We start from the raw sequence: 22,629 nt of genomic DNA on the forward strand, positions 1-22,629 counted from the left end.
CCTCTCTAGATTGTAAGCTTGTTGTAGGCAGGGAACTTATCTACCAATTCTGCTTCATTGTACCCTCCCAAGTGCAGAATACAGTGTTCTGAATACAGCAAGTGCTCAATAAATACCACTGATTGATTGACCTCACCTGAGCTTCCTGGGGTATTTGGGGGAACCTACATATTTGCAACTGTTTGGGTGCCCAGAGTGGTAGAAGAAATAAATATTTATAGGAGAATGAAAACTGGGCCAGTGGCCATTAAGAATGTCGATTCATCATGACATCTGGGCCGATGACATTTTGGCTTGTCAAGCAGTCCAGAAGTTGTCATCTGACAGCCCAGTAACAGAATCCCTGACAGACAGGGTTTTTTCAAATGGACACTGGTCTCTTCTGGAGGGTGGAAAAAGAATAAAGGTTAGTTGTAAATAGATTACACCATAACAGGTTGGGTGACCTACTTTGTGCTGGGTTGCTAATGACTACATCACCCCAAAAGCCTTACGGTTGGTCTGCCCCATTGGTTATTTTTAGCTTAGCATTTGCAAGACAGAGGCTCTTTGTCTCAGTCAGTTGCATAAACGGAAGGAAAATAAGCAGCCCGAGTTTAACGACAAAGGACTGACGGTAAGCAAATTGATCTTAAGGCCATGAAATGACGTCTGTTGGGGTTAAAATTTACAGTTGGGTTTAGCAATCAATTTCAGATAGAACTCTGACATATCTAGACCAGGAGGCTGTCTGGCTGGATAGCAACTGAGATTCTTAGAGAAAGGTGCCTTTGTTATCACATGCAGTAAGCCAAGGGCATTTGCCAAGTGGGCTGATGTACCATATAAAGCGAATCCCTTAAAGTGGGATTCTCACAAAATTGGGGAAAACAGAGATGGGTACTGCTTGTCCACGGCAAAGGGATAAAAAAGGAGGAAAACACCATATGGTCCATTAAGACTAATTTATTAATGAAGGAAATGTGGATCCTCAAATATTTTATCAATCAGAAATTCAGCAGGAGTCTGCAATGCAGGGCTTGGGTATTCTCCTGAAAAGTTATAGAGGTCAACATTCTTGTTGGAAACAGACGTTTTCTATCAAACTCTCTGGAAAGTGAATCTGGAACACAGGAAAATATCGCACATCTTCACCAGGCCCCATCTCTTCTTTCGAGAATCTCTAACAAGCTCTGTAAGGCATTCCTACCAGACATTCCTCCCTTTCTTCCATTCCACCCTTTTAAAGTCTCCCTTTTAAAGTTCTCCCTTTTAAAGTTTCAATCAGCATCCAGTCTCTACTGGTTACTTCTTTAAGAGCAGTAGTTGACTATTGGCTCCAGTGTGCACCCTTTCATTTTGCATTTTCACTCTCCTTAATCTGCACTTTAAATCTTTGGCCTTGTTAAGTGAGAATCACAGACCTCCACATCTAGCTTTGCTGTCCACTTGATTTGATATCTAGTGAAGGGAACTGTGCTTCACTGGTAGGGTTTATCTCTAGTCTCCTAATGCCTGAATATAAAGAGAACTGTTCTCAGTGAGCTTTTGAAGTTGAACAAATCACCTGTGTTGTTCACAATGCAGGTGGCAGCAAATAGTCCATGGAGTGTAAAACAAATACACTGGACAGGGTTGCTACAACCTCAATAAATAGCTCTGTTTCTCTTGCAAAATAGGGATGCACCATGGATAGGGAAGCCCACTTGAATGTCCAATTCTAAATAAATAAAGGCATCCTGGGGAGATTTCTAATTTGGATTAATCTCTTCATTTCCCAACCATTCGCAAGAACTAGACAGTCATATATGAGCATTTCAGGGTACAGATGAGGCTCCTTGTTTAATTACGACAATAATGATAATAGAACTTAATATGTGCTAAGCACTGTACTGAGCGCTGGGGTCGAAATAAGATAATCAAGTTGGACACAGTCCCTGTCCCGCATGGGGCTCACAGTCATTCATTCATTCATTCAATCGTACTTTTTGAGCGCTTACTGTGTGCAGAGCACTGTATTAAGCGCTTGGGAAGTACAAGTTGGCAACATATAGAGACAGTCCCTACCCAACAGTGGGCTCACAGTCTAGAAGGGGGAGACAGAGAACAAAACAAAAGATATTAACAAAATAAAATAAATAGAATATGTACAAGTAAAATAAATAAATAAATAGAGTAATAACTAGTAATAACTAGTCTAACTAGTAGGGAGTAGGATTTAATCCCTGTTTTACAGATGAGGAATCTGAGGCTCAGAGAAGTTCCCAGGTCACATAGCGGACAAGTGACAGAGCAGGGATTAGAACTCAGACTCTCTGGCTCCCAAGCCTGTGCTCTTTCCACTAGATCATGCTGTTTACTTGAATCACTGCTCTGGATTGGGATATACAGGAAGAGAGGGACAGCATTAGAGCCACCTAACAAGTTCCTGCCAGAATGGTTAATGTTTCCATTTCAGTCTCTGGATAATTTATGAGCATACCCCATCATTAACCATAATACCATCACTCTCAGAAGCTTCCGGCATCAATTTGCCATTGTTCCTTTGCTTATTATGAGCAGGTTTTAACTGTGAGTTCAGTTCATCTGGGAAACAAGTATTAAGAGTTTACAAATTTGTAGTCTCATTCATCTTCTCAGTTTTAATCAAATGCCATCGAGGTGATACGGTTAAGAAAGCCCCCCCACCCAACACCACACTCCCACTCTGGGAAGGCAGGACTCTGTGCTTGGTCCAGTTTAGATTTATAACCTTGTCATCCCTGAACTAGAGATTTGGCAACACCAGGATTCATGTAAATGCCATTTTTAAGAAATGGTACTTGTTAAGCCTTCACCATGTGCCAAGCTCTATACTAATAATTGGGGGAGATACAAGATAATCAGGTTCGAGACAGTCTGTGTCCCACATTGGGTTCACAGTTGAAGTAGGAGGGAGTAAGATTATAGATGAGAAAACTAGATGAAGTAACTGAGGCGCAGAAAAGTTAAGTGACTTGACCAAGGTCATACAGGAGATAAGTGGCAGAGCTAGGATTAGATGCAGCTCCTCTGATTCTCAGACCCTTGCTCTTTCCACTAGGCCACACTGCTTCCCCACTTGTTAACACACTGCCACTCCTTCCATCAAGGAGGGAAGCAGAGGTCATGAAAATGAATGAAAGCAGAATCATTTTCTACGGAAATTTTCCATCAAGAGGAATCCACTGACCAAATGACCCAGGAAAATTTGTCTCAAGACCTCACCTCCACTGGCTGGACAAGTTCCAACTGAGCTCTACTGATCTCGATTGAGACAGCCTTAGGAGCTTTAGACTAACCTTAGGTCACATCCAGGCCAGACCTTTCCTCTCCCCCATCCTCCCAATCCTTCAATTCCAATTCCCGGGCCTATCTCAGAATTCACATCTCCAGGGTCCAAGACATTCAAGACCATCCTGATAATAGACTCCTTCCTCTCCCTGTTAATTAACCCCCCAAGACACACACACACACACACACACACACACATCCCCATGCCAGATCAACTCCGACATTATGCTCTCCTTTTTTGTTTCTCTGGACCAGGAACAAATCTAAAACTAAGCAGGTCTTATGAGCCCATTGTTGGGTAGGGACCATTTCTATATGTTGCCAACTTGAATTTCCCAAGAGTTTAGTACAGTGCTCTGCCTACAGTAAGCTCTCAATAAGTACAACTGAATGAATAAAACAAGAATCGGTCCTTTTCTTGCCTCCTTTCTCCCCTCTCTTTCCTTCCTTTGCTTTCTCCCCTTCATCCATCCAGACTGGAAGGCCCAGGGCCGAGTCACAGCCACACAGGTTTCTAGAAGAAGATGAGTGGCCCATGACATTCAGTGCTTTCCCAGATATGACCTTCTTACTTCCCTGGCACAAATCGCTGCTCACTCTATACAAGAGAATGCATAACTGTTTGAACTTTGGTTTACATGTGTAGGTGGTTAGGCTTTTTTAGCACATGGAATGAAGATTGATGGTGTCTGTGACAGGGTTTCAAAATATATCAGTTGCAGGAGACAGCACTGTCAGACCTCAACCAGCTTTGATCTCCCACTGGGGAGCGGAGTCTGGCCTTTGTGTTTTTTCTTTTTTCCTCCATCAGCACTACAGCAATAATCAAAAGACTTGGGGGATTTTCCTCAGAGTTCAAAACACTTCACTTTCACCTAGCACAGGCATATTTCCCAAACCTGAAGCCCTCCACAAACAAGGCCAAACTCTGATTGGGCTAGCGATTCACCCTCATCCCTGCTGTCTCTAAACCAACAAAGACTCTTATACCTCCTTGCCCCCTCCGCAAACAAAACAAAACAAAAACCAACATCCTACATTATGGGGAAACCTCCTTTTGTTTCTACCTGTAGCACTTTCTTTTTCCAATTTAAGCCCCAAGGACAGAGGCAGCAGTGATAGGGTAATGTGAATCTGATTTCCAGAGTATTGAAAGAAGTCCAGCAAAGGAGTATGGGAGACCTTCTGTACTGAAGTGTCCCAGGAAGTTGATGGACTCTCTCACTGAGCATAAGGGACCAACGTATTCCTGTAAGAAGGGAGTAATTACAGTTAAAAGAGAATGATAGAGAGAGAGAGATTTGTGCAGTTTCTTTTGCATGCTTTTGGTTCTGGCATTTGTTTCCCCATTGGCAGAGAACATTGGATTTGGGTGGGTTTTTTTTTTTTTTCACCACGAGTGAATAGGCAGGCAAAGACGCAGCACACTGCAAAATGCAAACTTGCTTTTCTAGAGAGGGCCCATTTGCAGTCTAAGTGGCCACAACATAAAGCTGGTTCTGGATGATAGCATTGTAATGCAGCAGGAGATAGAAGTGGTATTCTATCTGAGTTCTTTGTCTTTTCAGGATTCCCACTGGACCTGTGGCACCTGCCAGAAAACCCGAGGTCCTTTTTGGGTCAGAAACTTTCACCCCGATGCCACGGCCCCCGTAGTCAAACTAAGGCTAGAACCCAAGTCTACTGATTTCCCAGAGCAGTGTATCAATCAGTCAATCAATCAATCACATTTATTGAGTGATTACTGTGTTCTGGGCACTGTATTAAGCACTTGGGAGAATGCAACACAACAATATAACAGATTCATTACCTGCCCACAGGGAGCTTACCTTCTCACTGTACCTCGATCTCATCTATCTCATCATGGACCTTTAGCCCACATCCTGTCTCTGGCCTGAACACTCTCCCTCTTCATATCAGGCAGACAATAACTCTCCCAAATTCAAAGCCTTACTGAAGGTGCATCTCCTCCAAGAGGCCTTCCTTGACTAAACCTTCCTTTTCCCTTCTCCCACTCCCTTCTGGGTCACCCTGACTTGCTCCCTTTAGTCACAATAATGATAATGATGATAATTATGGTATTTGTTAAGCATTTACTATATGCCAAGCATTGTTCTAAGCTCCGGGGTAGATACAAGGTAATCGGGTTGTCCCACATGGGGCTCACACTCTTAATCCCCATTTTACAGATGAGGTAACTGAAGCACAGAGAAGTGAAGTGACTTGTCCAAGGTCACACAGCTGACAAATGGCAGAGCCAGGATTAGAACCCATGTCCTCTGACTCCCAAGCCCAGGCTCTTTTCACTAAGCCACACTGCTTAGTCCCTCCTTCTAGTCCCCCTCTCCTCCCCCTTCCCAGTCGCAAGCACTTATGTACATATATGAAATTTATTTATTTGTATTAATGTGAGACTCCCCCTCTAGACTGTAAGCTCACTGTGGGCAGGGAATCTGTCTGTTTATTGTTGTATTGTATTCTCCCAAACAGTTCAGTGCTCTGCAAACAGTAATTGATCAATAAATATGATTGGCTGTTTGACTAGAGGGGGAGATATTAATATAAATAAATTACATATATGTACATGAGTGCTGTGGGGTTGCAGGGGAGCTGAATAAAGGGAGCAAATCAGAGTGACACAGAAGGGAGTGGGAAAAGAGGAAATGAGGCTCAGTCAGGGAAGCTGGGGATATGAAATGGGATTCTTGAGCTCTGAAGCAGGGCTCACAACTTACAACAGGCAGTTAGAGGGCCCAAATTATGTTTTGTCCTTCCAGACTCGTCCACTCTTCTGTGTCTTTCTGGTTATGAGAGGATGGTGGCCTGGTGCCAGCAGAGAAGCTGAGGCAGGGGTAAATGATGCCCTGCGGGCATGAACTGCAGCTGAAACAGTTATCCGAACAACAACCTGGGAAAGGCCCTGTTGGCACTATAAATAGAAAGCATCCTGTCCACCTGGCAGGCCTCTCATTGGCAAGGAGCTAGTGCATTGTCAGTAAGGGTGAAGGTGACCTGGGAATCAGGAAGTCTGAGTCTATGCCCAGTTTTGTGGGTGACTTTGGGAAAATCAAACTATTTCTCTGATCATCAATTTCCCTGTCGAAAAATTGGCTTGTTACTAAGTATTGAGGTCCTAGAACTCCCCATTGTCAAAGCCCTTTTTGAAATCACATCTCCTCCAGGAGGCCTTCCATGATTCATCTCTAATTTCCCCTTTTTATGTTTCTCAGGTGTCACTTTGCCCCTTCCCCACCACCTAAGCACTTACATCCTCTCAACTTCATCATTTCCTGTTTTGTTTTGTTGTCCGTCTCTCCTTTCTAGACTGTGAGCCCGTTGCTGGGTAGGGACTGTCTCCATATGTTGCCAACTTGTACTTTCCAAGCGCTTAGTACAGTGCTCTGCACACAGTAAGCGCTCAATAAATACAATTGAATGAGTGAATTTCCTCTATCTGTACTTTGTGCTAACTGTGGGCAGGGAATGCGTCTACCAACTCTGCTCTGTTGTCGTACTCTCCTAAGTGCGTAGTACAGTGGTCTGCATACAGTAAGCACTTGGTAAATATGATGAATTGATTGACCAATTTGTCTGCTTCGTCAACTAGGTGGCAAGCTCCTTGAGGGCCAGAATCATAAATCCTAACAATATTGTGCTCTCTCAAATGCTCAGTATAATGCTCTGCATACACAGGTACTCAATAAAAGTAACTGATTTGTTGGCTGATTGATAACTAAGAAGAGACTGAACTCACAGTTGGGAAGGAGGTCCTCAGAAGAACTGACTCACTATGAGCTTACCATGAGCTAAGCTCTGTGCTAAACGATAGGGTAGTTACACAATAACACCAAATGAGTGCTACCGTTATCATTATTAGTCTCCCAGGCCCTCTGGTCAAAGAAGATGGGGAGAAATTTTCTAAGACTAATCAAGCAGATTTACATGAAGGGAGAATCCATCTCCCCACTGCTCCTTGAGCAAGGAAGCAAGGTATTTCGGCCTGCAGTGGAATGGTTTGAGGGGCAGGGCTGGGGATAGGCCAAAGTGGGCTTCTTGGCCTGTGCTAACAGTGATTCAGTAGTAACTATGGCTAACAGTTTGACAGAACCATGAGAGGAAGTAGCAAGTCATAGTTAATAGAGTACAGGCCTGGGAGCCAGAAGTTCATGGGTTCTAATCCTGCCACTGCCACTTGTCTGCTGTGTGATCTTGGGTAAGTCAATTCACCTCACTGGGCCTCAGTTCCCTCATCTGAAGATTGAAATTGTGAGCCCCACATGGGACAGGGACTGTGTCAACCTGATTTGATTGTATCCCTCCCCGGCCCCCCACCCCCACCCCCAGCACTTATTACAGTGCCTGGCACACAGTAAGCACTTAACAAATACCAAAATTCTGATTATTATTATTTTTACATTGGAGAAGTCACATGACCTAGTGGATAGAGTGTAGGCCTAGTGCATAGAATACAGGCCCGGGAGTCAAAAGGACCTGTGTTCTAATCCTGCCTTCACTATTTGTCTGCTATGTGACCTTGGGCAAATCACCGAACTTCTCTGTGCCTCAGTTCCCTCATCTGTAAAATGGAGATTTAGACTGCAAGCCCCATATGGGACAGGAACTGTGTCTGACCCAATTTGCAACTCCAGCACTTAGTAAAGTGCCTGCCACATAGTAAGTGCTTAACAAATACCATTCTTCTTCTTCTTCTTCTTCTTCTTCTTCTTCTTATTATTATTATTATTATTATGGGAAGCCATGAAAGATCATAGATGTCACTTTCACTCTGGTCAGAAAGGCATCAGCTTTTTTCAAGTAAGAGCACCTGGGAAGGAGCAGGAGGCGCTTGCTTCCAAGTCCCTGCTACTCTTTTTGGAAGTCACTGCCTGGAAAATTGGCTTGTTAGATTGTAAAACCCTTGAGGGACCGTTCCTATTATTCAGTTTTACTCTCCCAACTTCTTAGTTCAGTGATATGCACAGAATAGATGCTCAATATATACCACTGGATGAAGGATTAATCAACATTCTTATTGATCCTGACACTTCCCATATGGGACTCTCCATCGCTTGCCTTCCTCTGGGCAGGGGAAAGAATTGGATTTGTTCCTGTAAATGTACGGAATTACGCTGCATGGATTCTTTAGCAGAGACCCACCTCTGGACCTCACGTCCCCACCCAGGAGAGGCCGGACGGGACGGCATCTCACAGGGGAGACGCGGGGCCTAGAGGAGAGAGCCCGGGCTTGGGAGGTGGGGGGCCACCTGGGTTCTCCTCCCGGCTCCACCTGGGTGAGCCACTTCACATCTCTGTGCCTCAGTTCCCTCATCTGTAAAATGGGGATGAAGACTGCGAGAGGGACAACCTGATCACCTTGTACCTCCCCCAGTGCTCAGAACAGGGCTGGGCACATAGTCAGCACTTCACAACTGCCGTCGATATTATTATTGCTCTCTGGACACACACACGGTCTGTATTCAGAGAAGCAGCGTGGCTCAGTGGGAAGAGCACAGGCTTTAGAGTCTGAGGTAATGGGTTCGAATCCCGACTGCCACAAGTGGAATATAGTGAGTGCTTACTGTGTGCAGAGCACTGTGCTTAGTGCTTGGGAGAGTCCCGTATAATGGAGTTGGTAGACACATTCACTGCCACAAGGACCTTACAGTGTAGCAGGGCATCATGTCGACCAACTGTTTTGTGCCCTCCCAACTGCTTCATACAGTGCTCTGAACAAAGTAGGCGCTTAATCCATCATTCAGTAGCGTTTATTGAGCGCTTAATGTGTGCAGAGCCCTGTTTTGAGCACTCGGGAGAGTCTACGTGTTTTGTTTTTGTCATCTCTCTCCCCCTTCTAGACTGTGAGCCCATTGTTGGGTAGGGACCGCTTCGATATGTTGCCGACTTGTACTTCCCAAGCGCTTAGTACAGTGCTGTCTACACAGTAAGTGCTCAATAAATACGATTGAATGAATGAATGAATGTCTGCTGTATGACCTTGGGCAAGTCACTTCTCTGGGCCTCAGTTACCACATCTGTAAAGTGGGGATTAAGAAGCAGCATGGCTCAGTGGAAAGAGCACGGGCTTTGGAGCCAGAGGTCAGGGGTTCAAATCCCGGCTCCACCAGTTGTCAGCTGTGTGACTTTGGGCAAGTCACTTAACTTCTCTGGGCCTCAGTTACCTCATCTGCGAAGTGGGGATTAAGACTGTGAGCCCCCGAAGGACAACCTGATCACCTTGTAACCTCCCCAGCGCTTAGAACAGTGCTTTGCACATAGTAAGAGCTTAATAAATGCCATCAAAATATAAAAATATATAAAAAAGACTGTGAGCCCCCCGTGGGCCAACTTGATCACCTTGTATCCCCCCAGCGCTTAGAACAGTGCTCTGCACATAGTAAGCACTTAACAAATGCCATTATTATTATTATTATTACTCATTCAATCGTATTTATTGAGCGCTTTCTGTGTGCAGAGCACTGTACTAAGCGCTTGAAAAGTACAAGTCGGCAACATCTAGAGACAGTCCCTACCCAACAACGGGATCACTTATCCTCTCCCTTTCCCTCCTCCCCATCCGCCTACCAGGTAACTATTACTAGAACAGTAGAATCTGCCGCATCCCGACTCCGCCACATGTCTGCTGTGTGACCCTGGGCAAGTCACTTCACTTCTCTGAGCCTCAGTTACCTCATCTGTAAAATGGGGATTAAGACTGTGAGCACCACGTGGGAAACCTGATCACCTTGTATCCCCCCAGCTCTTAGAACAGTGCTCTGCACATAGTAAGCGCTTAACAAATGCCATCATTAATTAATTTCATCCACGCACTCCCCCACATCACTGGTGATTTCAGTACCCTGGCCAGCTCACTAATCTGCCTTTTTAAAGTTGACCTCTGTGGCTTTCCCGTCCAATTAGTAGCAGTGTTTGAGAATCGCTTAGGTTTCCTTTCTAACCTTGCTGGCAGGGAAAGCAGGGGGAGCGAACTGCCCTTCTTTCTATGGACTCCATTTACAAACCTGGAGGTGTGTTTCTGTGGCTGGTGATTTTATTCTCGTAGAAATGGGATGGAGAGGCTCACTTGAAAGTTCGAGCCTATTTGCTGAGCTGGAAAGCTGGCGAAATCTTCATGTCTTGACCGAGTCACTGAATCTATTTACAGTCCTCTGGAAACAATCCACCATGCTCCAAACAAAGGTATAAAATTGATATTCTTCTGCATAGGCTTACAAATCTCCATAAAGGGCAGATTTTCATTGCTTTTCCTTCCTATGCCTAGTCCTTAAATATCTCTATATTGATCATGACTTTCCTATGCCTAGTCAATAAATATCTCTATATTGATCATAACTTTCATCTTCTAGTATGTTTCTGCCTCCTGAAAAATCAACAGCTATTAACATTTATTCTGAGTCACATACATCTAACAGAACACCACTAAAGGCAATTCTCAAATAGTTTAAAATGCTTTCATGACCACCACCACCCCCCCCCCCCGCCAACCACCAAATATCCCCAAGTGAGAATTACCATGAGAGATCCAGAGGAGATAAAGAAGGTTACAAACACTAAGTTGCTTTTAAATATTTTCAAAGAAAAGAAATCCCATAGCATATTTCCACATCATTTTTTAACTGAAGGATAACTTAACCTGATTTCCCAAACCTTTTTAGTAGTCTGTACTCCCAGTTCTATTATGTCCTTGGCTCTTTGTTAAAATTGGGGATAGAGGTTGTTTGAATACTTACCTAATTCCAATCGTCTGATGTCACCTCTACTCTTTCTATGGAGTCAGAAATCAGCTTTCTGGCAGTAACCCTTTGGGTATATATTATAAATAGACTCCTACAAGGCTAGGTTCTACTAAAACTAGTTCTTTTCCATGTAATGAGAGCAGCAGAGATGTCTTGCTCAAATTTTTTTTGGATTAGGGATATACTTAAAAAGCTCTAGAAAGGTTGAAAAGATGTGCATGCACCTGTTTTCCAAATGGAAAAAAAAACTCCAGTAGAGTGTAAATGCTTTCTGTGCTGGATAAAACAGCTGGAAATTTCTCCTACATTCCAGTTGCAGGGAAAACAAGCAATCGAGAAAATGTAAGAAATGTTCAGCATGTATCAATCAATCATATTTATTGAGCACTTACTGTGTGCAGGGCACTGTACTAAGCATTTGGAAGAATACAGTGTAAAGAGTTGGTAGACATAATGATAGCATTTGTTAAGCGCTTACTATGTGCAAAGCACTGTTCTAAGCGCTGGGGGGCATACAAGGTGATGAGGTTGTCCTATGTGGGCTCACAGTCTTCACCCCCATTTTCCAGATAAGGTAACTGAGGCCCAGAGAAGTGACTTGCCCAAGATCACACAGCTAAGTGGCTGAGCCGGGATTCGAACCTATGACAACTACGCTTCTCCTAAGCCACTGGAGAGTGAACAGTTGAAGATGGCAATCAGGAAGAGAAGAAAGGAGGGGGCAAATACTCTAATAAGGTACTAAGGAATGGGGTCTGAGGTGCAGGTGAAAGGCGGTGGAATTTGAGAATAAGCAGGAGATCTCTTGGAATACTTCTGGGAAAGATGGGAGAATTGAAGAAGGGGCAGGAGGAAGCAGGGATTGGAGAGGAGCAGGGGAGATTTTAGAGAGATCACACCTGATGGTTTCAATTTTCTCAATAGACCCTCGGCACCAGTTTTCAAAGAAATAATAATCTAGTACATTCTACGTGTGAAAAGAAAATAACAGTACCATTTTCAAAATAATCTCTTAAGAGAAACAGGGAAGGACAGATTAAGGAGTCAGTGAAGTAAAGAGTGTAAAGGCATAGAGTTGAGTAACATTCTCCAGTTCTCTATGCGGGCTATCAGACTAAAGAATGAGAGCTAGGCAAAATGGAAAGAAATGATGAGGTAAACAAAGAATGTGATATGCAAATGACAGAATATAATCAACAGGAAGCTGGGAACACAGAGAAAATCACACAGAACATGAAAGGACAACACTAAGCCACCCGTTACACTAAGCCACCCGTTACACACCCGTTACCGTTACAAGGTAAAACAAGATATATCAAGATCATCATCAATCATATTTATTGAGCGCTTACTGTGTGCAGAGCACTGTACTAAGCGCTTGGGAAGTACAAGTTGGCAACATATAGAGACAGTCCCTACCCAACAGTGGGCTCACAGTCTAAAAGATATATGTTGCCGACTTGTACTTCCCAAGCACTTAGGACAGTGCTCTGCATGCAGTAAGTGCTCAATACATATAGTTGAATGAATAAATCATAGTCATGCGTAGGTGAGGCATACGCACTTTGGATCTAAAGAGCCACGAAGCGTGAAACAGACCAGACTTTTCTACCACTGTAGACAGCAAAACCATTCTCTCTGTCTCACAAGCTCATGATCTTCTACTCCTTAACTCATTTCTTTAATTCCAACCACACATTCAATCTGCCATTGACTTCTGTCAAGTCTACCTGCATAACATCTGCCCTTTCCTGTGCAGCCAAACTTCTACCACTTAACCAAGCACTCATGATTTCCCTCCTTTACTACTGCATCAGCCCACCCTGCCTCCCACCTCATACCCTTCTTCATTCTGCTGCCTGGATCATTTTTTCTGAAAAATAGTTGATTCCATTTCTGCCCACTCCTCACAAACCTCCAGTGGCTGCCCATCCACCTCTGCATCAAACAGAAACTCCTTACCATCACCTTTAAAGCACTCAATCAGCTCTCCCTCACTCTCCCTTCTATTTATCCTTGCTGATCTCCTACTACAACCCATCTTACCCATTTTGCTCCTCTAAAACCAACCTACTCCCTGTACTTTGCTCTCATCTAACCCACCACCAACCCCCTGCCCACATTCTCCCTGGAACTCCCTCCCCCTTCATATCCCCCAGTCCACCACACTCCCCATCTTCAAAACCCTCCTAAAATCACATCTCCCCTAAGAGGTCTTCCCAGATTAAGCCCTCAATTTCCCCTATCTGCCCTCCTTTCTGTGACAACTATGAATTTAACTGTGTACCCCAAAAATGTTTTGATACATACCCCAACCCCATTTTGTTAATGATGTGCATCTAGCTTTATTTCTATTTATTCTGATGACTTGACACCTGTCCACATGTTTTGTTTTGTTGTTTGTCTCCCCCTTCTAGACTGTGAGCCTGTTGTTGGGTAGGGACCATCTCTGTGTGTTGCCAACTTGTACTTCCCAAGCGCTTAGTACAGTGCTCTGCTCACAGTAAGTGCTCAAAAAATACAATTGAATGAATGAATGAATAGCATTATACTCTACTGTTTCCCCTACCTTTAACCTATTTTAATGTCTGCCTCCCCCTGTAGACTGTAAGGTCCTTGTGGGCAGGGATCACATCTACAAACTCCGTTGAAATGTACTTTCTGAAGCACTTAGTACAGAGTCTGCAAACAGTAGGTGCTCAACTGACACCATTGATTGATTGATTGAAATTATGAAGATAGCAGTGTGGCTTAGTGGAAAGAGCACAGGCTTGGAAGTCAGAGGTCATGGGTTCTAATCCCAGCTCCACTACTGATCAGCTGTGTGACTTTGGTCAAGTCATTTGACTTCTCAGTGCCTCGGTTACCCCATCTGTAAAATGGGGATTAAGAGTGTGAGCCCCATGTGGGACAACCTGATTACCTTGTTTCTACCCCAGTGCTTAGAACAGTGCTCAGCACATAATAAGCCCTTAACAAATACCATCATTATTATTATGAGAAAGAAATGAAGAGGAAATCAGATGAAAATTCCCACTCTCTCTTCCTATTTCTATTTCTTATTTTCCACCCAATCAATCAATCAATCAATCATATTTATTGAGCACTTACTGTGTGCAGAGCACTGCACTAAGCGCTTGGGAAGTACAAGATGGCAACATATAGAGACAGTCCCTACCCAACAGTGGGCTCACAGTCTAAAAGGGGGAGACAGAGAACAAAACCAAACATACTAACAAAATAAAATAAATAGAAAAGATATGTACAAGTAAAATAAATAAATAAATAAATAGAGTAAGAAATATGTACAGACATATATACATATATACAGGTGCTGCGGGGAAGGGAAGGAGGTAAGATGGGGGGGATGGAGAGGGAGACGAGGGGGAGAGGACCATTCGAATGGGTAAATTCATTCGATAAGTATTACAGAATGAATTCACCCAATCAGATGACTGGATTGAAAAATAGAATTAAAATAACAAAAACTATTGAATGGATAAATGAAATCATAAGTTAATTGAATTCTTCTTGTGCATTCTTGAATTCCCTTAAATTCGACCACTGGGGTTTGATGCAAGGGAGAGGCTGCCCACCCCCAACACCATCCCTTCAGCCCCTTCTCCAACTGGAAGGCTGAGAAACCATTAGCAGCTTTTAAGGATGTTGAGAAGGACTGTTGTGAGCGTTCAACTGATCCATGAGGAGCTGGCAACTCTGTTCCCCTAGCCACAAAGCCCTAATGATTATATCGAATGTATCTTATCTGTGTCTCATATTCTTCCTTTGGTTTCATCTTTTGTTATGTCACAAACCCTTTCAGCCCCTTTATTTTTAAATTGTGAGCCCTTTGTGTATTTTTTTCCAGGTGCTTAGAACAGTATTCTGCACACACAGAAAGCACTTGAGTACCATTATTACTATTTCAAAGACACCGAAATGTTGGGGACCTAGAAACAGAAACAAGGACTGCTGCCACCTGGCCTCTCTCTACTTTTGTTCCCAAATAGCACCATCATCATCATCAATAACAATGGTATTTACTGAATGCCTACTGTGTGCAGAGCATAACTATGTTCCTAGATTTACCATCTTAGAAAAGTTCCAAGCAATGTATAACTTTTGCATTGTAGGAGATTCTAAATAACCATTTGGATATGTATATGTTAAAATATTGTTGTGGGGAAATTCGAAGGTGTGAATCTGGGTGGAAACAATTGACCTTCTCATTGTGGGCAGGGAATGTGTCTATAAACTCTGTTGAATTAATAGTAATAATAATAACGGTATTTGTTAAGTACTGTCTATGTGCAAAGCACTGTTCTATGCACTGGGGAGGTTACAAGGTGATCAAGTTTTCCTACAGGGGGCTCACAGTTTTAATCCCCATTTTACAGATGAGGTGACTGAGGCCCAGAGAAGTTAAGTGACTTTCCCAAAGTCCCACAGCTGACAGTTGGCAGAGCTGGGATTCAAACCTATGACCTCTGACTCCCAAGTCCGGGCTCTTTCCACTGAGCCGTATTGAATTCTCCCTAACACTTAATATGTTGTGCTTGCAGAAACACAATGGTCAAGGTCCTACATTTGTCTACCTTTCTCTCTGACCTTTCCCTCTGCTTAAGCCCATTTGACCACTTTGGGTGTGCCTGATGGATTGATTGACTCCAGGCTTGGTTACTTGATTGACTCGAATTGAATAGCCAACTCCATCTCAGTCAAGCACATTTCAACATGGTAAAACCACGACCTTGAACCAATCAAGCCCCTGGCCCTACTTATCACCTTATCAAAGGAGGTCCAGGACTAAACAGAAAATGCCCCAGGAACTCACTGCTTTCTATCCTGAAGTATTTCTCCTTTTGTATTGGTCTGATCATTATGATGATCATAATGATGGCATTTATTAAGCACTTACTATGTGCAAAGCAATGCTGTATTCAGTAATTCAATCGAATTTATTGAGTGCTTACGGTGTGCAGAGCACTGTACTAAGTGCTTGGGAAGTAAACATTGGCAACATATAGAGAGGATCCCTACCCAATAACAGGTTCACAGTCTAGAAGGGGGAGACAGACAACAAAACAGAACAAGTAGGCAGGTGTCAATACCATCAGAAGAAATAGAATTATAGCTACATGCACATCATTAATAAAATAGAGTAATAAATGTGTACAAATATACACAAGTGCTGTTGGGAGGGGAAGGGGATAGGGCAGAGGGAGGGAGGGGGTGATGGGAAGGGGAGGAGGAGGAGAGGAAAAGTGGGGGGTTCAGTCTGGGAAGGCTTCATGGAGGAGGTGAGCTCTCAGTAGGGCTTTGAAGGGAGGAAGAGAGCTAGCTTGGTGGATATGTGGGGGGAGGCCATTCCAGGCCAGCAGAAGGACATGGGCCAGGGGTCGATGGCGGGACGGGTGAGAACGAGGCACAGTGAGGAGGTGAGCGACAGAGGAGTGGAGTGTGTGGACTGAGTGGCTCTGAAATGGTTGAGGTGGTCCAAGTGCCTGCATTCCCCACCAAAGCACTCCATGGCATGAGTGGTCTGATGATGCTCCTTTCCAGAGAAGACCGGGATGCCAAACTGGGAGTGCTGGGTTTAGGTCGGATGCTACTTGTCCAGTCACCGGCCTGCTAAGCGGTCCCTCCATGGGTGCAGGAGACCCCAGCCCAAGGAGGTCCTCAGGCGTGGGGAGACCCTGAGAATGCAGCAGAAGCCTCTCTGCCTGCTGTTTTCCTCTCCATCCATACCGCTACTTTGCTGGTTCAATCTCTCATCCTATCCCAACTAGATTACTGCATCAGCCTCCTCTCTGATCGCCCATCCTCCCATCTCTCCCCACGTTAGTTTATACTTCATGCTGCTGCCTGGATCATCTTTGTTCAGAAACACTTTGGGCATGTTACTCCCCTCCTCAAAAATCTCCAGTGGCTGCCTGTCAATCTACGCATCAAGCAAAAACTCCTCACTCTCGGCTTCAAGGCTCTCCATCACCTCGCCCCCTCCTACCTCATCGCCCCCTCCTACCTCACCTCCCTTCTCTCCTTCTACAGCCCAGCCCTCACTCTCCATTCCTCTGCCACCACTGTGCCTCGTTTTCGCCTGTCCCGCCGTCGACCCCCGGCTCACGTCCTCCCCCTGGCCTAGAATGCCCTCCCTCCACACATCTGCCAAGCTAGCTGTCTTCCTCCCTTCAAAGCCCTACTGAGAGCTCACCTCCTCCAAGAGGCCTTCCCAGACTGAACCCCCCTTTTCCTCTCCTCCTACCCAATCCCCCACCCTACCTCCTTCCCCTCCCCACAGCACTTATATATATTTGTACAGATTTATTATTCTATTTATTTTACCTGTGCATATTTACTATTCAATTTATTTTGTTAATGATTTGCATTTAGCTTTAATTCTATTTGTCCTGATGACTTTGACACCTGTCTACATGTTTTGTTTTGTTGTCTGTCTCCCCCTTCTAGGCTGTGAGCCCATTGTTGGGTAGGGACCGTCTCTATATGTTGCTAACTTGTACTTCCCAAGCACTTAGTACAGTGCTCTGCACACAGTAAGTGCTCAATAAATACGACTGAATGAATGAATGAATGAATGGTTTGAAAGACGAGGTTGTGTGGAGGCGATTCTGCTGGATTCCTGGGGATGCAGGGGCCGGTTGCTCGGTCACTCGGTCAGCTTCCTCACCTTCTGTGACACCTCTATGGGCTCCTCTGCTGGTTAATTGAGAGCAACTTTTGAGGCTGGGTAGGATCCAGGCTCTCCAACGGCTCTGGATTTTGGGACTTGCTGTACAGTATGTAAAGAATTTCTGTATTGCTTGAGGTTGAGCTGGCCTTGACTAGGAGGGGACTCTCTGCCACTCAACTACTCTCCCTAGAAGTGCTGGATGAAGTGCTAGTAGTAATAAAACTTGTCTCTAATTTACCTTTACCTGAACACAACGCAGAGTCTGTAAAGTTTTTCTTCCACACACTGCACACAGCAAGTGCTCAGTAAACACAATGATAATAATAGCAATAAAGGTGATATTTGTTAAGCACTTACTATGTGCCAAGTACTATTCTAAGCGCTGGGGTACATACAAGATAATCAGGTTGGACACAGTCCTTGTCCCACAGGGGGCTCACAGTCTTATCCCTCATTTTACAGTGCAGTAACTAAGGCACAGAGAACTTAAGTGACTTGCCCAGGGTCACGCAGCAGACATGTGGCAGAGCCAGAATTAGAACCCCCGTTCTCTAACTCCCGGGCCTATGCTCTTTCCATTAGGCCACGCTGCTATGCAGTTGAGATTATCTCTCCTTGATCAGGGATAAATCAATCAATCGTATTTATTGAGCACTTACTGTGTGCAGAGCACTGTACTAAGCACTTAGTAATCCATGGTTCATAAACCAGATCTGGCTCTTCCTGACACCAGAGAGGGCTCTGGTGCTTCAGTGCCCACTCCGTGGGTGAACCTGGAACCATAATGATGACCCCACTAGCTTCTCCCTTACAACTTTCTGGGCAGCCAGAGGCTGGCCTCCTTCAATCAGCATGGCCTAGTGGATAGAGCATGAGCCTCGGAGTCGGAAGGAACTGAGTTCTAATCCCAGCTCCACCAGTTGTCTGCTGTGTGATCTTGGGCAAGTGACTTCACTTCTCCATGTCTCACTTCCCTCATCTGTAAAGTGGGGATTAAGACTGTGAGTCCTGTGTGGGGCAGGGACTGTGTCCAACCCAATTATCTTCTATGTACCCCAGTGCTTAGAATTGTGCCTGGCACATCGTAAGCACTTAACAAATACCACAATTATTATTACCACGGAAGTTAATCAATCAATGGTACTTATTGAGCATTTAGTGTGTGCAAAACACTATCCTAAGCACTTGGGAGAGTACAATACAACAGTAAGCAGGCAAATTGCTGCCCACAACAAAGTTATATTCTAGAGAGGGAAAGACAGGCATCAGTACAAATAAATTAATTACAGATATATACTTAAGTGCTGTGGGGCTGGGAGGGGGGAATAACAAAGGGAATAAGTCAGGGGGATGCAGAAGGGAGTGGGAAAAGAGGAAAGGAGGGGCTTAGTCTGGGAAGGCCTCTTGGAGGAGATGTGCCTTCAATAAGGCTATGAAAGAGGGGAGAGTCATTGTCTTTCAGATTTGAGGTGGGAGGGGATTTCAGGACAGTGGCAGGACATGGGCTAGGGGTCAGCTGTGAGATAGGTGAGATTGAGGCTCAGTGAAAAGTTTAGGATTAGAGAAGCAAAGTGTGCAGGCTGGGTTGACCTGCCTTTGGCTTGGAATGCTCATCCTCTTCATAGCTGACAGATGATCATTCTCACCAGCTACAGAGCCTTACTAAATGTTCATTTCCTCCATCATCATCATCATCATCAATTGTATTTATTGAGCGCTTACTGTGTGCAGAGCACTGTACTAAGTGCTTGGGAAGTACAAGTTGGCAACACATAGAGACAGTCCCTACCCAACAGTGGACTCACAGTCTAAAAGGGGGAGACAGAGAACAAAACCAAACATACTAACAAAATAAAATAAATAGAATAGATATGTACAAGTAAAATAAACAAATAAATAAATAGAGTAATAAATATGTAGAAACATATATACATATATACAGGTGCTGTGGGGAAGGGAAGGCCTCCAAGAGGCCTTCCCCACATAAGCCCTCATTTCCTTTTCTTCCATTCCCTTATGTGTCATCCTTGCACTTGAATTTGCACCCTTTGTTCACCCCTCCCTCAGCACCACAGCATTTATGCACACAGCCATAATTTATTTCTTTATATTAACTTCTGTCTCCCCCTCTAGAATGTAAGCTCATTGTGGGCAGGGAAGGTGTCTACCAACTCTGTTATATTGTACTCTTCTACATGGTTAGTACACGCTTTGCACAAAGTGCACAACAAATATGTTTGACTGAGTGACTGCTCTACCGCGCTGTTTAGAAGCATGGGTGTCTGTGATGTTTTAGCTGTATGTTGCATGATATGCATACGAGATTGTTGAAGACTTCAGAGTGCAATTTCCGGGATCAATTATCAATGATCAATATCACTAGCTGCAAATCCACTTGGCTAAAATAGGGGCATGTTGAGAAAAATCGTTGCCAGAGTATCCCATGAAATGCAGAAAAATCCCTGAGCTAAGTTCAGAGGTAAAAATGACTAGTAGAAAAATCAAGATACAAACAAAAAAAAAATCAATAGCAACCACAGGAACAGAGAGTACATTTTCCTCTGCAAACGAAGTTCTACTTGGATAATAGTATTTGGTTTAAATACTCCCTTAACAAAGTCAAATTGGCCCTTTGTTCTGCGGAAGCCTGTGATCATTATCGACGGCCTTAAAATAACATTTATCCATAGCGTCAGTCATAAGTGGAAACATAAATATCTTACCTGAAGTGCAGGGATTCTTTTAGGGATTCCATCAGGCTCTTCATTTCTGCCCTGCAAGCATTATCCATATCATTGTAAAACATGATTCATTTTCATATCATCCCCAGGGAAGTAAAGAAAAACAGAGCACTCGAGTATATGTGATCTTCTTCAAGTACATGGAGACTGCGTATCCTAGCTGGGAAAGGGCAGGACGCTTTCCCCCATTGCTACTCAAGCCCCATGAACCACCCATCCACCCGCTTTCATTCATTCATTCATTCATTCAATCAGTCAGTTATATTTACTGAGCACTTACTGTGTGCAAAAGCATTGAACTAAGTGCCTGGGAGAGTACAATATAACAATAAACAGACACATTCCCTGCCCACAACAAGCTTAGAGTCTAGAGGGGGAGACAGACATTAATATAATGTCACTCGCCAACCATTTGCCTTGAGTCCTCCAGCAGAGTTGCCCAGATGGCAACTTGTACTTCCCAAGCGCTTAGTACAGTGCTCTGCACACAGTAAGCACTCAATAAATATGATTGAATTGAATTGAATTGAATTGAACTGTCTACATATTTTCTTTTGTTGTCTGTCTCTCCCTTCTAGACTGTGAGCCCATGGTGACCTTCTCTATATATTACCGACTTGTACTTTCCAAGCACTTAGTACAGTGCTCTCCACACAGTAAGCACTCAATAAATATAATTGAATGAAATGAATGAAGATGGGGGTCAAGGAGAGAGCTTAGGCTGCTTTTAGCTCCATATTTCAACTTTTTTGAATACAGTGAAGGCAATATGCTACAAAGTCATCTGTGCTGGGCAGCAGCAGCATGGGAGAGAGTCGAGGGCAGAGACTCGAGTTTACTGTGTGGAAGAAGGCAATGGTAAACCACTTCCATATTTTGACCAAGAAAACTCTATGGATACACTACCAAAACGATTGCAAATGGAGGTGGGGCGTTCTGGGAGAGATGTGTCCACTGCGTCGCTACGGGTCAGAGACAACTCAGCAGTATAAAACAAGACAAGACTTTCTCCGAAAAGTGAATTCCACCATATTCTCTGGGCCAGGCACATTGCAGTGGAGACAACTCTTGAACCAATCAGATGAGCACAAATGGATGCAAAAAATGTCCTCAACCTAAAGGGCTTCAGGGATACCATGGTATTGCCCCTTTATCTAACTGTGCACAGAATATCTTTCACCTAATAATAACTACCATAAGAGTGGTATTTATTAAGTGCTTACTCTGGGCCAAAGCACTGCACTAAGCCCTGGAGTGGGTACAAGATAATCAGATCAGATACAGCCCCAGTATCCCACAGGGCTCCCAATCTGAGAGGTAGGAAGAAGCAGGTACTGTATCACCATTTTTACTGAAACTACATTTTTAGGAAACTACACATCAGCACAGAGGTTAAGAACAGCTCATTTAAAGACAGTCAGACTGTATGTGTGCCACTAATTCAGCAATTCCCCTATTTCCCCCTGCTTCTAAATAGCTTCATAACTCAGATTTTACCGTACGTAATTCTGGCATGGGTTTGTGCTAAGTAACTGGAGACTAGATTTACCATAACCTCAACTCTCAATCAAGAAACAAGTCTATTCCTAAAACACAGGCTAAGCAGTAAATGTTTTAAGGACGCTCAACATTAGTGATACTATTAAGCACTTACTGTGGGTCAAGCACTGTTCTAAGTACTGGGGAAGATACAAGATAATCAGGTCAGACACAGTCCCCACTCCATGAAGAGCTCACAGTCTAAGTAGGAAGAAGAACAAGGTATTGAATCCCCATTTTACAGATGAGGTAACTGAGGCACAGAGGAAGTGAAGGGACTGGCACAAGGTCACTCATTCATTCTTTCAATCGTATTTATTGTGCACTTACTGGGTGCAAAGCACCGTACTAAGAACTTGGGAGAGTGCAGTATAACAGTCTTCTAGACTGTGACTGTGTTGGGTAGGGAACATCTCTACATGTTGCCAACTTGTACTTCCCAAGCGCTTAGTACAGTGCTCTGCACACAGTAAGTGCTTAATAAATACGATTGAATGAATGAATGAACAACCAACAGACACATTCTTGCCCACAACGAGCTCACAGTCTAGAGCAGGCATGTAGCAGAGCCGGGATTAGAACCCAGGACCTCTGACTTGCGGACCTCTGCTCT

General features: G+C 44.0%; 1 protein-coding gene across 1 annotated transcript in view; it reads left to right on the plus strand.

The window, feature by feature from the left end:
- The first annotated feature begins 548 nt into the window (after positions 1–548).
- TLN2 (talin 2) overlaps positions 549–22,629 on the plus strand; it is a 664,294-nt gene continuing 642,213 nt past the window's right edge. Inside the window, exon 1 of the mRNA XM_038746479.1 lies at positions 549–616. The gene's annotated coding sequence lies outside the window, so the exon portion shown is untranslated. The remainder of the gene's footprint in view (positions 617–22,629) is intronic.

The sequence above is a fragment of the Tachyglossus aculeatus genome, chromosome 5 (assembly GCF_015852505.1).
Source record: "Tachyglossus aculeatus isolate mTacAcu1 chromosome 5, mTacAcu1.pri, whole genome shotgun sequence".
NCBI lineage: Eukaryota > Metazoa > Chordata > Mammalia > Monotremata > Tachyglossidae > Tachyglossus > Tachyglossus aculeatus.